Here is a 15,768-nt window from a genome sequence, read left to right on the forward strand (position 1 = left end):
CTAGTGTGAAGACTAAAAATGTTGTGTGTTGTGATCTCGACCGTATCTAAGGGTTTTAAGAAACTTCCGCTAAGCGATATGTACGATATTGAATGTTCTCTTGTAACCTCCCCGCAGAAATAATTTTAAATATTTCACTGTTGATGAGAATAAAGCCAAAGTGTAACCTTCCCGCGAAAATAAAAGAAAATATTTAATTGAGCATTGGACATCGTGCTAAGTGTAACCTCCCCGCAAAAATATTTAAAATGTCAATAACCTCCCAGCAGGAATATGAAAGTCAATGTTACGTGAAATGTTATCTTCCCACAAAACTGCAAAATAATAAATGTACCAATCGTAACCTCCTTGCAAAATTAAAGAATAATAATGACCCAAATGTAAACTCGACACAAAAATGAGAAATGAACATTAATCATTAAACCCACAATAATAGGGCAGCATCGCTGACCTTAGGCCCTGTGCAATAATTAATCTGATAAATTGATTCTGGGAGGAAAACCATAGGAAATATTGTTTCAATTGGGATGATTCTTTTCTTAAAAACAATTACTTTGAAAACGAAATTATTATTGGGGCAATTCTTGAACAAATTAATTACAATTAACATATGTAATTAGCTGAGCGCAATGCTGCTTCATTACCTTCTATAACAAAATACCTCGTCCTGAATCGTGACCAGAGATGGATGCAGAGCACGCCGCCGACCCATGTCGACGTCCGCTCAGTACAAGCGTCCACTCGCAACAACTACTGCTCTCGAACTACTGAACTCTCGCGCGGTCAAGCGCAGACTAGCAACGATAAATAACTCTCTGGTCAGAGATTCTGTCATGCCTCGCCATCGCTGTACTGAATACATATGAAACGTATGCGTTTCGCTCTAAAAGTAATGAAAATGACGTTTAGACTGATTGGTGTTCATGCTCATGTTTACATACAATTGAAGAAATGCCGTTCCGATTGTGGTCTGATAAATAAATCATAATCATTAATGTGGCTTAAGGTGTACATACATCTGAAGAATGGGTCAGAATTAATGATGCGAAGATATATAATAGCGTATTCTATATTTTAGCCTCTGGGGCGAATAATACTGTTAAAATAAGCGTAATAGAGTGCAGAGGCCATATATCAATAAAAACAAATTTTAGGCTTCTATTTGTTTCAGTCTGTCTAAAAAGTACTAGGTGTCTACTATTAGGATAATTCTCCTGGCATTTCTGTTGGATAGGTTATTTTGAATCGTCTTTTCATTTAGTGTTGCATAACAAATTTCGCTGACAACACAGAAATTAAAGTTACTTACATGAAATCTTATTCCGTGGTTTCGTACCAATACGCTGAGTCTATTTCTTGCTTTGCTGGAGAAACATGCAACACCACGAAGGCATTATGTGGGACATATAAAATGTATCACACATACTGGAAATGGCAGTACTCATGAATTATTTACATTTCATGTTAAAACAGCCATTTACATATAAACATTTGTTAAAAAACTGTTAAAGTCATCATATCAGAAAGCTGATTGGGTTTCTCAAGTAAATCTCTGAAGCTATTTCAATAAAAGAAGTTCTTATACGTGATAAAACTGCGAACGTTTCGGACACTATTCTAAGCAGCTTTCTTCACGGTGAAGCACTCCGACATAGCCGAAAACTCGGTAATTTCATTGCGTATGATGCTGTCACCCGCACAGGACAATTTTACTGAACTCCAGCCGGAAAGCCAATGTTGTTACACCTCTGAAGCTGTTTATCCACGTCTTTGACCAAACGATACCTATTTCTGGAAGTACTGGTGGTCCCCATCATTCACAACAATTGAGAACTGAACATATAACCTATGTGTATCGGGGAGAAAGATGTTCTGGTACATCACGAGACACAATCGCTTAGCATTACTACAGGAAGAGAAATAAATGTGCTTCTAATCAGTTAGAATTTTATCTAAGCATGTAAATAATACATACAGTATGAGTCATGAATTGGAGTTCCAGGAATAATCGATGTTAGGTTCAGTTATGCGCATCTGTCTTAGTGGCTCGGAAATACACTTCCTGAAAATAAAAGTAAAGAGCCCAGAAGACGTGGTCGGATGTCAACGTAACTTCGCACTCTTGTCCACCGTCGGTGGATGTATCAATAATTATAAAGTTAAGATTTTCTGTATCGGGTAGTGCTGCCACCAAAGTGCATTAGTGTTATTCGTGATCCGTCTTGTTACCAATTCTGGTACGGTTTACAAGGGCCGTAAACAGCTTCGGACGTTGAGTCATCACTGTAAAGGACACTTTAATGTATCCTTTTTCGGGCAACAGTGAGCATATACGAAAATGATGAAGTTAACTGAATCTGCTCAATAGCACGCAGTGCTTAAATTAAAGGTTTGCCGTGAGAATGACATATCACAGAAGCGATTCCACGACGTATTGGATTTACATCGAGACATCCGAATACATTAAATGTCTCACTGAATACTGAGGTGAATTCCTGTTAGAAAATTGAAATCTCCGTCGCTTACTGGTCGGTGAGTGTATCAGGCCGTGGGTGCTGACGAGCGTGCTATTGTTCGATAAATAGACTGACCGTGACAAGTTTTACAATTTCTACCTTAAATAATGGTGGCAAAAAAACTGAATCGGACTTCGTATTTAAAGATGTAGTTTGTACTCGGAATACAATGCTGAAATAGCAAGACGCGATCCCCGATCAGTCTCATTGCTTCCGAACAATGTGACACATCATCTCTAAAACAGAAAATACACCATACTTATATACGTAAGGTGTTTATACGTGGCTTCATTAACGGTAGACGCTTTTGATAAACAGGCCAAGTTAGGGTTCAGAATAATATAAAGTATAAGGTTTGCCAGTTACTCATACCTATGTCTGCTTTGTAAGGACGCAGACACGAGAGTGTTAACGGGAAGGAGCTTCTTCCTTCAACAAACTCCTACTGTTTTTTTAACAACTAACAGTTTTTCATATATCGACACTTATACTATTATTGTATCGTCTATTATCTGTTTATGTTACACTTGACTGGGTGTGCATGTTATTGTGTCAATATAGATAAATAGAACCGAATGTCACAATCCTTTATTTCTTTCACTTTATTATCCCCATGATTCCTGAAGTTATAGTTACATACGACCTCAATTCCAGGGTTCAGCCAAGAGTAACTAGTTAAACGGGGCTTGTTCAACACGGACGTACTGTACAGTCGCATATCGTTATTAGCAGCTGACAGAGTTTGAAAGAGGACTCATTACGGATGCCCATTTTGTTGGCTAGTCGAATCGTTCAATATCCAGGTCTGTAGGGCATTCGGGTGACAGTAGTCCGATGCAGGGCTGTATGTGAATGCGGTGTCAAACTTACTCATAGTAAAAGGTTCTGGTCACCAAGTCTAACCATTATAAAGGAGGGTCACTGTAGTGTGCACCAAGCACTTCGTAGCCCCTCAGATATGCGGCTTCCACCCGGAAAGTAGTGATGGACTCTGCCGTGGCGCGCCCAGCCACGCAAATACAACGGGCGGCTACCGCTTATAACGGTATGTTTACGTAATGAGTATACATAAACATACAGTTATAAACGTCCCCGTTCGTAGTCGCTAATTATAACAATATGTTTACTTTTGTGCTGTAACATATAGCTATAATCAGCGGTGGAAACATATTTGCGAACGCCGACCGTGTGCGGCTGATTCTTCTTTGATCGTCTGATCAGTCGGAAGTTGCATTACAGAGGAGAGTAAATGCCTATTCAAAATATAATTATTTTGGATAGCTCAACATGAATTTCCTAAGGGACCGTAGTTTATCATGCATTTATCAGTAGAGTATGGCGCGGAGAAAATATTTCGCCGCATGCAACTTCCGTCCGAACTCGACGAAAGAATTCGTGACTGTGAACACTCTATTTGGCAGAAACATAAAGAAAATTAAATAACTTCATGAAGGAGTGAGACATAGATTCTATATTAAATAAATAGTCCATACACCAGTTCCATGAAACTCTGAATTTATGGCAATTAATAGACGAACTTACACTGCAATGAAGGATTTAATATGGATGACGTTTGGACTGGCACTTCTCTTAATGAAAACAACTCCTTCGACGTTTTCACATACACGTCGCACAATAAATCTACTGCTAGGCACTTTTAGTATTACACATTTACACTAGAACAATATTAATTTTAACAATAATAATACGGCGGCAAGACATGCGCGTCCGACACAAGTTACAGGAGACAAGAGAAGAATGAGTAACTGTTCATCGAGAATATCTCATACCTCAAAAAAAAAAAAAAATGGAATAAAAGTGTTCTTCTTCTGTCCGTTTTTCGCGCCGCGGTTTTCAAAGTCAATAACTCACTGCATCTCTGACGGCGCTTCGACAATAAACAAGTTACGTCACAGGTCGTTCACCTTTTACATTCTCGCAACATTATTTGCTAACTGTAGCTGTTGCCGAGCGACTGCTCGATTAGTGAATGATTTAAAATGATAAGACAATCACATAATGTTACATTGCCTTCCATGGGAATCTTGGAAATCAAGGAGATTACCAAGATTCACATGTCGCCGTTAACATTATGGGATTGAGTACTTTACAGATTTACTTTGATCAAACACAGTATTCCTGCCATTTGATTATTAGGATTACACAAATATGGTGATCTCTCATTCATAGACAAAGACAGTTCTTAAGGAAAAGATACACAAAAAAAAATTAAAAAAATTAAAAAACTAAGACAGTAAATCTACGAAGTTTACAATGGACATTATACATTATACTCATTACAGTCTTTTTTTTTTTTACTGAGTTCATACCGACCATCCTTGTGGCCTCAAGTTATTGTCCAGAGCTCATAGGCTCTTTGCTCCTGAAAGAAAACACATAGGATTCATCTTTTTATACGCACATAATTCTCACACATGGAATTTCTCACACGTGTCCATTTTTATACACATATAATTCTCACACATGGAATTTCTCACACGTGTCCATTTTCCATTGCTCACTGGTTGTCATGATTTTTACGCTTTCACTGTTTGTGTATTGACAGGTAAGTTAAAATTTGATTCTTCTCCAGGTGAAGCTTATGCCTTGAAAAGTTGGATCGCTACTTTGCAGTCTCCGAGTAGAAAACTTTTCATCAGCTCTGGCGGGCGAGTCTCACTCGCACGTTACGTACACACGTTACATGTAACAAAAAAAATATAAATACCCATTAGTCTAAAAACTAAGCTTAAATCTATTTTAGGACTTGGGATTCATAGGAATTTGACTTTGTCACTATTCGCGTGTGGTTTGGCTGTTCACATTTCATCCACGGGATATAACATTAGCATAGTATGTGATATGTTGTGAACTCATATAAAAATCTTTTATTTTTGGAGCGGCTTTCATGGAAAGTCCGTTTCGTCGAACTGCAGCGGGAGTGCTGTGCTAGTACATCACTTTAAATTTAACGCGTTTGTTGCGTCGATGTACGTTGACACAGGCTGATTGTTAGAGCTGAATCGCAACTCGAGGCGCTCACTAGCCTCCACGCGGTACTTCAGCTTTTCCGCGCACGGTTCAGTGAACACGTTGCGTCGATGGTGTTGTGGTTTGCTGAGCTGGTGCGGATGGACGAGAATTATCAGGGACAGAGGCTCCTTTGAAACCATCCCTGTCTCCACATTTTCCAGCCGATTTTGAAGATTTTAAGGTAGGCTAGCGCTCGCACTTTGCAAAGCAGCTAACACACTTGGTTTCCGATGCACTGCACGTAATCACATCACCGCCTTCGGTTACACAACCGGACTATCATTGTCCGTCGGCCTATCTGCACGTTTAACACTTTTTTCTCTTCACCGTGAATGAAATTATCACTTACTTATAACAACGATGCATTGCTTCGTGTCTGTGGCAGACTTCCACACCATTTTAAGCCTTCACTTATACACTACTACGTACACAATTTTTTTTTTTACAGTTTATAATCAAATAGTTTGTCTCACTTTGAAGCTTGTTAATTCAGAGCTTTGATTATCATGTCCATTTCAATTTCTGTTGCTTTGTTGCTAACTACCTTAACATTTCGCTTTACATTGTTCCTCATCTTTCTCTAAGACTAAGTATGCTTTTAGTTCACAGTCACAATACATTAGTTTCTCCGATCTGTTAGCAATTATTATTATTTCAATTCATTTCTATCGTTCTTTCTATTTATTAGATTCATTAAAGTTATCACTGTCATTTCAACAAAAATTCTCTTTGTACTAGATGTGAGGATCAATCAGTCACATTTGGTTGCCCTCTCACATGAGAACAGAACACAATTCAAGAAAATTTCAAATTCCTTATCGCGATCTCGGTTTGCGTCTCGGATTGACTTTAAAAGGAAAAATAAAGACATTTCAAAACTAGCTTTTCCCGATTTCGTTCACGCGCTTCCTTTTGAAAATCGTATGCCAAACCAGCCTTCCACGTCAACCGCATTTCTCAATCTGTGACGTCAAGTCTACGGGACGGGTTTAGGCGGGTTAGGATATTTACACAAATTCAGAAGAAAGACATAGATATAATAGTACATAGAAGAAGAAATCTAGCAAACAACTCCTTGTTCCTTATGACTCAGAAATTAATTTTCCTTTGCGCCGTACGTCTGCGTACACGCTCCAATTACAAACTAGCTACTTTGTTTTGCCGGCGGTTTCATTGTCATTTTATTCTCGCCTTGACGCCTGCTTGCGCTACACTGCATTGCCCTCTATATATGACCTTAAGTCATAATTGCTTTGTCCTTGCCACTTACACTCTTATACTTGGTATTTATTTCACTTATGGCTTTGAATGTATCTGTCCTGCGTATTGCAATTACAATTAATGCTACTTTGTTTATCTAGCTGAAGGATAGCGCTTTCGTGGTCATGTTGGTACTTACAAGTAACTCACATGCTTCGTAAACATTACGTTATTTTAATGCAGAGATGAACCTGTTCCAGATTTCTATGTACATTGGAACTTAATCTAGACATAGCTGACTTAGAAACTAGTTACATGTTTTCCTTTTTAGTGGGATCAGGAACCAATAATTGTCAAGCGACCCTTGTCCTTGACGAAAATAAATTTCGTTTCTGGATCATTGCTCCTTGAACTTAAAAAAAATTCTTACATACTATGTTTTATTTTCACTTCTTTAGCATTTCATATCGCAGAAGCCGGCTTGTTAGGCACATCCTTCGCTTTATATTTCATTTCTCTCTCTTAAATATTATCTCCTTAAAACTAAATCTTAAAACTAGAGTTCTTGGAGTTGATCACTTTCTTTGTTAAACAAGATTTTTTTTTATCAGCTTGTCTGTACTTAAATTATGGCTCAAGATAACATATTTTAAATTGTCTGCTGTATAGCAAGATAGACTCACTGTCGTGTAATATATATTTTAAGCATTTTTTTTTTAACGAAGTCAAATCAGTTGTCACTTAGTCACTAGCGGCTAACCTTCTCTTGTCATTATAAAGCTTTCCTTTTGACTTATTCTGTAGCATGATATTTTTTAAGATCAGAGTGATGGTATAATCCTTTTATTTTTTTCATTTGCGGGATCAGAAATCAGATAACAACCTATATGCGGTATACGAAGGATCTCGTAAGGTCCCTCAAAAAGACTTTGCCATTTTCGATTTTTGTGTAAGAGCAACGATGGTTTAAAGTGTGTTTTTAGCAAGACCTTTTCGCCTACTTTATAAGTTAACACCTTATTTCAGTACAAGTACGTCAAGGTTAGTCTGTCGAAGTGGTAGCACCCATTCTGTCTCACAGCATCACTTAGCGAGCTTTCAGATGCTGGACTTAGTTTTCCTGTTTGTGTGGTTTTGATTGGCCTTCATCATTAGAAAGTTCGACCAATCTGACATTATGAGAACACTGAGGAACAAAATTACTGTTATGCACAAACCTCGTGTCAAAATGTTGCTGCGTTTGTTCTAGTGTCCAATACGTGTTACTGTCTTCCGCGTTTGCGAAAAATACAGGGGGATTGTAATGCCTTCGCGGGGTCTGATAATTTTTATTACTATTATGATTTCCGGAATTGTTACTGTGAAATCCACCTTCACACTGTGGTTTGCCGTTAAACTGTGTGTTTCTGTATAGTCCCTGCGCTTGATTTTTACTAGGCGCGGAGTTGTATTGGTATGAGTGGGCGTTATCAGCTGTTTGTTGCTGCCCGTAATCTGAGTGTTGGCTGCGCGAGTACGGTGCATTCCATTGCGATCCGCTCTGCTGTTGCCAACCTTTTTGACTGAAACCGTTTCCAAACTTCTGCTTGTACGATTGATTGCCGTACTGTTTACCAGTCGTGTTATACACGGGATTGAATCGGTTGTGTTGATTATGTCTATTCCTTTTGTGCGGATACCCACTGCCTTTATTTCCGTTTTGCCAATCGTTACTACTTTTTGAACCGTTCCCTGGCTTTTCATAGCCGTTACTGTCGTAATGTTGTGGCCAAGAATTGTGCGGAGTATTCCGCGGTTTGTTAGCTCTCATGTCCTCATAGATCAGGTCTAGGGAATCTAATATCGACAGAAAGGTATCTGGATCATCATCTGGTATGGCCATCAGCTTTTCACGAATCGAAATGGGTAATTTAGATTTGAGAATCATAATTACATCTTTACTATTGATGGGGTTATCTCAATACCTAATTTTGCCAAGATATTTTTCGAAGTACTTTCTCAGGCTACTATTCCTGGGGTCAAATTGTTCTGCATTATAGACTTCTTTACGAAGGCGCTTCTAAACACCTTCGCTCCAAAATTTGCTGAGGAAACAGTGCTCAAACTCCTCATATGTTCGACACTTATCAACCATTTCTGTTCCCCATATTGCCGATTCGCCACCTATATATCCGGTAACAAATTGGATACGCTGTCTATCAGTCCACGAATTTGGAAAAATGCCGGAGAATCCACGAAGGAAGACAATTGGGTGGATATTTCGTTTTTCTGGGTTAAAGGTTTGAAAAACTCGATGCTTTATCATGCTTTCTTCCTTCATCATTTTTACTACTGAGTCAGATTCTTGATTTCGGTGACTAACTGGAATATGTGGTGGTGAAGTGTGTTCATTAGATACAACAGGTATTCGGAATTGCCGAAATAATTCATCTTCTTCCTCTGAGGCTAAAGAGTTAGGATAATTCGGTCTCTGTATTCGGGAACTACTACTCACTTGTGCCTTCAGGTTATTTAGCTGTTCCCTTACCTCTTGCTTCCAATTTGGTAATTCTTGCTGAAGGGTACGCCTAATGCTACCGAGTTCAGACATTACGGTATCTCCGGAGCTTCCAGGAGCTGACAAGATACCAAGAGTGGTTGCTTTCACAGTCTCTACTAGGTCTTTGTTAATTTTATCTTCGACAAATTTGTCCTTTCCAGCAATCCAGTTCTCATACTTTTCTCTAAATTCTCTCTCATGACTATCTAGCCTCTCCTTTACTTTCGTTTCCGTTTCCAGAGTCAAATTTGACATTCCCTCAGTTAGTTTTTCTACCTGCGTAGTTACTCTGTCTAATCTGTGATTAACCGTGGTTACGGTGGAGTCAAGATTCTTGGTTGCGTTTCGGATGTCAGCTGTCTCGCTTTGCATGGTAGCTAAAGTGTCATTCAGTTCGAAAATTATTCCACTTCGCATTTGAGAAACAGCATCCTTAACTTGCTTTGCTACTTCTTTGGCTACGTTTTCTCTAACAGTTTTTATTTCTTCGCTTACTGTAGAAAGTTTATCTTCAATTGAGGCTAACATTTGTCTATTTTCGTCTTTCAAATCATTTTTAATGGAATTCACCATTTGGCGATTTTCCTCTTTCAATTGGCGATTTCCGTCCTGCATCATTTGACTTATTTGACTCAGTAGCTGTTTGAATACATCGTCTGTCACTACCCCTGAATTGCTTTCACCTGCCTCCCTTGCAACCGGTATATGGCTACGACTACTAGTGGCAGAAACTATGCTGGCATTGTCTAGTTCAGTACCAGTAACATTATGGTGTGAGGCACTAAAGTCCGTAAGATTTCCCACTTCACTTTCTACAATTGTTTCAATTGGTGTCTCAGCCCTACTAATTACCGTGCGGGACCGTAAGCGACGCGACACTTCACTCGTTTCATTCCGTTCCTTTGAATCTAGAGATGACATTTTATCGTCTGCCATAGCTCACTTATTTACAAACAGTAAGTCAATGAAGTTCGTTTGAGCTACGCCGTCAGCTGTCGACAGAGATGTAATTTATCGGTTGCGAGTCGGTTGTCACTGCTACATCACAAGATCGGAATGTCGGGAGATGCACGTCACGAGAACAAGACACTATTCTGGACCGTAAAGAAAGTATGGCTGCACACTGTTCAAAATAAATGAAAACTAAGGCTGGTCAGCTCCGTGAACAGGCAGCGGACATTTAAAAACAAATGATATGCAATACACAACAATGGAATTTAAACAATACTTGAAGAAATTACTAATCTACTAAATGCAATCTACTGAATTCAAAGCAAATTTTACCGCAACTACTAAAGATCGCCACAAATTGATTAATGTCGGCTGAAATTAAGGAAGCTTGGCTACGGCTAACGAAATTTTAACTTACGTTACTGATGACTGCCTTGGGCGTTGCAACTAGATTTTCGCACAAATTCTGTTCCAAAAAAAAAATCTCTCTTCCGTAATTTTCTCTGAATATCTCGTTTCTTTCGCTCAATGGAAATTTTATTGGATGGCGTTTGATGTCATGTAACAAATAAAAAGCACAAGATTAGCTACAATTATTTATGAATATTCCCACAATGCGTATCTTATATAAATTATTATTCCTTTGAGTATATATATATATATATTTTTTTATTCAGGTCCCTGTTCGGGCGCCAATTATAACGATATGTTTACGTAATGAGTATACATAAACATACAGTTATAAACGTCCCCGTTCGTAGTCGCTAATTATAACAATATGTTTACTTTTGTGCTGTAACATATAGCTATAATCAGCGGTGGAAACATATTTGCGAACGCCGACCGTGTGCGGCTGATTCTTCTTTGATCGTCTGATCAGTCGGAAGTTGCATTACAGAGGAGAGTAAATGCCTATTCAAAATATAATTATTTTGGATAGCTCAACATGAATTTCCTAAGGGACCGTAGTTTATCATGCATTTATCAGTAGAGTATGGCGCGGAGAAAATATTTCGCCGCATGCAACTTCCGTCCGAACTCGACGAAAGAATTCGTGACTGTGAACACTCTATTTGGCAGAAACATAAAGAAAATTAAATAACTTCATGAAGGAGTGAGACATAGATTCTATATTAAATAAATAGTCCATACACCAGTTCCATGAAACTCTGAATTTATGGCAATTAGTAGACGAACTTACACTGCAATGAAGGATTTAACATGGATGACGTTTGGACTGGCACTTCTCTTAATGAAAACAACTCCTTCGACGTTTTCACATACACATCGCACAATAAATCTACTGCTAGGCACTTTTAGTATTACACATTTACACTAGAACAATATTAATTTTAACAATAATAATACGGCGGCAAGACATGCGCGTCCGACACAAGTTACAGGAGACAAGAGAAGAATGAGTAACTGTTCATCGAGAATATCTCGTACCTCAAAAAAAAAATGGAATAAAAGTGTTCTTCTTCTGTCCGTTTTTCGCGCCGCGGTTTTCAAAGTCAATAACTCACTGCATCTCTGACGGCGCTTCGACAGTAAACAAGTTACGTCACAGGTCGTTCACCTTTTACATTCTCGCAACATTATTTGCTAACTGTAGCTGTTGCCGAGCGACTGCTCGATTAGTGAATGATTTAAAATGATAAGACAATCACATAATGTTACACGCTGCAGAATAAGCCGCACCTGCAACGTAGTTCCGGCGCGTTCCGCCAGCCGGCACTAGAGGCATTTCCCGCCAAACATGAAAGCAGCCGAGGAATACACACGCGCGCGACCCCTTTTTCCGACGCGGATGGTAATACGATGACATCACCATCCGCCAATCGGGTATCGCCAACGGCCGCCAATCCCCACGACAGAATCCGCGGAGGAAGACTAGAGCCGCCGGAGGTTATCTGTTGTAAAATTAAGTGGTGTCCTGGCTACTCCTAATAAAGCAAATTTTATTATCACGTGGGTGTTGATCAGTGTGTATAGCAGTTGGCGACGAGGATGGGATACTTGGTGCATTTTTCAGTATGGCGAATCCGGAGCCAATCGACATGACCCAGGCAGTGCTGACCCTGATACAGAATCTACAAGCCACCAATGACAGGCTGGTGCAAGAGATGCAGAGGTTGCTACGCGACAACGAGCGAACGACACCTCCCTCATCGGCCGGCCCAATGCTGCCTCCTTTTCCCGTTTTCGACCGTCAGGTAGAACCATGGAGCTGCTATATGGCCCGGTTGGAGCAACACTTCACAGCATATGGAGTATCGGGTAAGACGCAGCAACGCGCTTTTCTATTGGCTCATGCAGGCCCTGCTATCTATCAACTGATAAAGCAACTCCACCTAGATGAGGATCCATCAAATTTGAGGTACGAGAGGATAAAGAACTGTTTAGCAGAGTACTTCGATGCGCAAATACGTGTAGCGGCAGCTCGTTACAAGTTTCCAACTAGACATCTTTCACGCCCTCGGAATGCAAATTCACGACGCGGAGCCGGAAATTAACGCAGTACTACACCAAGAACTGACGGCGCAATTCCAGGACAAGTTTCCTTCTGTGTTTCAACTTCCAACGGACGGAGTACGAAATTTTCAAGCAAGCATTGAACTCATACGTCAGGCGGTTCCGAAATTCTGCAAAAGCCGCCCAGTACCATACGCACTCCGCGATAAACTAAAAATGGAACTGCAGAGATTACAGGAGGACGGAACCATATCCCTCATAGCAAGCAGTCGATGGGCATCGCCAATCGTCATAATAGAGAAACTGAATGGGGCGATCAGAATCTGCGGCGACTTCAAACGCACCATCAAAGCACAAACAGTCACAGAATCCTACCCTATTCCAACGATCGAAGAAATTGCCACTCGACTCGTTGCAGTAAAACTCTTTACGAAAACAGACTTAAAAGACGCATACCTACAGCTGCCGATCGACAAATAGAAAAAAATGGTTCAAATGGCTCTGAGCACTATGGGACTTAACTGCTACGGTCATCAGTCCCCTAGAACTTAGAACTACTTAAACCTAACTAACCTAAGGACAGCACACAACACCCAGCCATCACGAGGCAGAGAAAATCCCTGACCCCGCCGGGAATCGAACCCGGGAACCCGGGCGTGGGAAGCGAGAACGCTACCGCACGACCACGAGGACAAAGAGACGCAAGAAAAATTAGTAATCAACACACCTTTTGGGTTGTTTCGATACAATCGCCTCCCATTCGGAATCTCTAGTGCTCCGGCGATTTTTCAGCGGTTCATCGAACAACTAATCCACCACATCCCGGGCACTGCAAATTATTTGGACGGCATCATTGTCACAGTTCGGAACACAACGGAGCTCATAAGGACCCTTTCAGAAATGTTTGCGGTATTTCAAGAGGCAAATCTCAAATCTAACGTGGAGAAGTGCGTTTTTGGGGTGCAATAAGTGGAATACTTAGGCCACATATTTAGTGCTTCATGCATACAACCCAATCCGGCATACATAGAGGATCTTCAAAAACTGGCGCCACCCACGGATACCACACAGCTCAAATCAGTATTGGAGAAAATCAATTATTACAGGCCGGATATCCCTCACGCTGCTGCAATAGCGGAACCACTGCACCACCTTCTCCGCAAAGGGGTAAAATGGGACTGGTCGTCCAAGTGTGACAATGCTTTCCAGACTTTAAAGAAGGCACTCTTAAAAACCACATGTCTTTGTGCATACGACCCGACAAACCAACTGGTCTAGCAGCGGACGCCTCCGATTATGGGGTCGGAGCAGTCCTTTCTCATGTGATCAATAGTGTCGAATGACCAACAGCGTTCTTCTCAAAGTCTCTAACAACAGCTCAACGCCATTACAGCCAAATAGAGAGAGAAGCTTTGGCTATAATATTCGGAGTGAAAAAGTTCCACGAATATCTGTACGGCCGACATTTTGTGTTACAGACGGACCACAAGCCTCTGGTACCACTGTTCAAAACATCGGCCGACGTACCCATCCGGACGGCACGCCGAATTCAGCGGTGGGCACTATTCCTGGCAAACTACGACATACAGTACTGTTCATCAGCACGACACGCGAATGCGGACTTCATGTCTCGGCTTCCGGCAAAAGACGATCCATCATTTGACTCGGACCGAGACATCTGCTGTCAACCAGAAGAGGACACAGAGAACCCACTGGCACAGCTTCCGCTATATGCAAAAATCATTGTCAAACGTACGGCTGAAGACAAAGTCCTATCTAAACTTCTCCGATTCATTAAGACAACAGGAAACAAAAAAAATGATTCAAATGGCTCTGAGCTCTATGGGACTTAACATCTATGGTCATCAGTCCCCTAGAACTTAGAACTACTTAAACCTAATTAACCTAAGGACATCACACAACACCCAGTCATCACGAGGCAGAGAAAATCCCTGACCCCGCAACAGGAAACAGATACAGGACGCAGACCTTAAGGCGTACTGGGACCAGCGACACGAATTGTCGACATGGCACGGCGTCATACTCTTGCGAGGTGAAAACCACGTAACCAGGGTAATTATTCCAGCGGCCCTGCACAAGAAAGCACTGGATCTACACTCCTGGAAATTGAAATAAGAACACCGTGAATTCATTGTCCCAGGAAGGGGAAACTTTATTGACACATTCCTGGGGTCAGATACATCACATGATCACACTGACAGAACCACAGGCACATAGACACAGGCAACAGAGCATGCACAATGTCGGCACTAGTACAGTGTATATCCACCTTTCGCAGCAATGCAGGCTGCTATTCTCCCATGGAGACGATCGTAGAGATGCTGGATGTAGTCCTGTGGAACGGCTTGCCATGCCATTTCCACCTGGCGCCTCAGTTGGACCAGCGTTCGTGCTGGACGTGCAGATCGCGTGAGACGACGCTTCATCCAGTCCCAAACATGCTCAATGGGGGACAGATCCGGGGATCTTGCTGGCCAGGGTAGTTGACTTACACCTTCTAGAGCACGTTGGGTGGCACGGGATACATGCGGACGTGCATTGTCCTGTTGGAACAGCAAGTTCCCTTGCCGGTCTAGGAATGGTAGAACGATGGGTTCGATGACGGTTTGAATGTACCGTGCACTATTCAGTGTCCCCTCGACGATCACCAGTGGTGTACGGCCAGTGTAGGAGATCGCTCCCCACTCCATGATGCCGGGTGTTGGCCCTGTGTGCCTCGGTCGTATGCAGTCCTGATTGTGGCGCTCACCTGCACGGCGCCAAACACGCATACGACCATCATTGGCACCAAGGCAGAAGCGACTCTCATCGCTGAAGACGACATGTCTCCATTCGTCCCTCCATTCACGCCTGTCGCGACACCACTGGAGGCGGGCTGCACGATGTTGGGGCGTGAGCGGAAGACGGCCTAACGGTGTGCGGGCCGTAGCCCAGCTTCATGGAGACGGTTGCGAATGGTCCTCGCCGATACCCCAGGAGCAACAGTGTCCCTAATTTGCTGGGAAGTGGCGATGCGGTCCCCTACGGCACTGC

This window comes from Schistocerca cancellata, chromosome 3 (genome assembly GCF_023864275.1).
Source record: "Schistocerca cancellata isolate TAMUIC-IGC-003103 chromosome 3, iqSchCanc2.1, whole genome shotgun sequence".
In the NCBI taxonomy this organism is placed as follows: domain Eukaryota; kingdom Metazoa; phylum Arthropoda; class Insecta; order Orthoptera; family Acrididae; genus Schistocerca; species Schistocerca cancellata.